We start from the raw sequence: 2,157 nt of genomic DNA on the forward strand, positions 1-2,157 counted from the left end.
TGGAACTCACTATGTAGACCAGGCTGGCCTTGAACTCACAGAGATCCGCCTGTCTCTGCCTCTGGAGTGCTGGGATTAAAGGCATGTGCCACCACGCCTAGCAGAAAATGGTAAATTTTAAGAGTCAAACATGGTGATGCAGGACTTGGGAGCCCGAGACAGGAGGATGGTGACTTCCAGGCACATCTATACAACCGTAAGATCTTCCTCAAAAAGACATAAGAAATCTATATTTCATCTAACCATCATGTTGGGGATTGAATAAAGGCCTTGTGCTTTAGTGTCAACTTGGCACACCTGGGTTGAGGGCACCTCAATTGGGGAATTTCCTCCATTGAACTGGCCTGTGTCCATGTCTGTGAGGCACTTTCTTGATTGTTGAATAATGTGGAAGGGCCCAGCCCACTGTGGGCAGTACCATCCCTGGGCAGGTTGTCTTGTACTGTATTGTATAAGAAAGCTGGCTGAGCATGGGACAGGAGAGCAAGTCAGTGGGCAGCTATCCTCTATGGTCTGTGTGCTAGGTTCCTGCCCTGAACTCCTACCTTGGCTTCCCTTGATGATGGACTATGCTTGAAAGCCAAATAAACCCTTTCTGCCCCAAGTTGGTACTGGTTGGAGTATTCTGTCACCACAATTGAAGGCAAACTAGAACAGGCCCTTTGTGCATCTTAAGCTCTACCACTGAGCTACCCTTTATTAGCACAGTCACCTTTTATTCAGTGGACGCTTATATGCCTGTGTCTCATTTACTTAACCTGTTGCCAATGATAGGCATTTAGGTTTTTTTTCTTTGTGTGTGTGTGTGGTGTATGCGCCCAATTCCATTTGTGTAGGTGTGCTCACCTGGGTGCATCTGTAGCGGTCAGAGGTGAACATCGGATGCCTTCCTCTTATCACCTTCTACCCTACTGTTTGAGACAGGGTCTCTCACTGAACCTGGAGCTTACTGTTTCAATTAGGATGGCTGGGCAGCAAGCACTTGGGCTCCACTTGTCTATGAGTGACCAGGTACAGGCCACCTTGCCTGGCTTTTACATGGGTGCTGGGGATCCAAACTCAGGTCCTCATGCTTGTATAGGAAGTACTTTACCCATTGAACCATCTCCCCAGACCCTAGTTTTTTATGTGCTCTTATTACCTATGATGGTCAATAACTTCCTTTTGTGGCTCACTCCATTTTCAGCCAGATGTGGTGGTACATGCCTGTAATCCCAATATACAGGAGGCTGAGGCAAGAGGACAGTGAGTTTCAGGCCAGCTTGGGCTATGAAGACAGAGCCTGTCTCAAAACTAAACAACAAAACCTCCAAAAGTCAATGTAGTTTTATATTGGGTTGCTATTAACAAACTGTCACCCAGAAAGACTGTACCAATTCATAACCTACAAAACAGGAGGGGCCTCTTCATGTTGTATCAAAAATAGATGAAAGTCACCTGTTTTAGTTTGAACTATGAACTACTTGATTTTTCTCCAAAATGCCTTTTTTAGTATGCAAGTTGGTACATGCCAGGTATTTGCTCTATAGTACAGTATCTATTACAAACTGTCCATTAAGGAGAACCAGCTGGTACATTTACACTGAAGATCAATGCATCAAATCTAGTGAAGATGAAGTGGTACATTATTTGTGATTTAGAAATTCCACTCCTCAGTATATACTGTAAAGATGTACCTGTATATATGAGGCTAAGAAGTCCCCAAGAATGTCCAGATTAGCACTGTTTGTAATAGCAAAATCAAAAGCCCTGTAAGTGGCCATCAACAGTGAAACCATAAATTTTCACATACATACAAAATGAGACATTATATTAAGGAGAAAACAAGTGAACTGGAGTCCCAGGGAAAAGAGCTACTTCTAGAAGGATATGCCCATACCATGCCTCTGGGGTGAAGGTAAAAACCTGTGAAATAATGCTCCCAGTCCTGTGGACACCACCCATAGAAGCCTAGGGACAGAGACCCTAGGGATGCACAGCACCCAGGCAAGAGCATAGCACCTCTGGAGAGGGAGCAGTTCTCATGGCTTCAATCCTGTCTCTGGTGCTTTCTTAAGTTATACAGTGATCACAAAGGTGATTGCTACATTGTTTCCTTTTTTTTCCAAATAAATAAATAAATAATTAATTAATTAATTAATTCACCTTATACTCCCA

General features: G+C 43.7%; 1 protein-coding gene across 2 annotated transcripts in view; it reads right to left on the reverse strand.

The window, feature by feature from the left end:
• Bfar (bifunctional apoptosis regulator) overlaps positions 1–2,157 on the reverse strand; it is a 38,342-nt gene that overhangs the window by 9,989 nt on the left and 26,196 nt on the right. The gene's annotated exons all lie outside the window — the stretch shown is intronic.

Source organism: Nannospalax galili, unplaced genomic scaffold (genome assembly GCF_000622305.1).
Source record: "Nannospalax galili isolate Female #2095 unplaced genomic scaffold, S.galili_v1.0 scaffold32, whole genome shotgun sequence".
NCBI lineage: Eukaryota > Metazoa > Chordata > Mammalia > Rodentia > Spalacidae > Nannospalax > Nannospalax galili.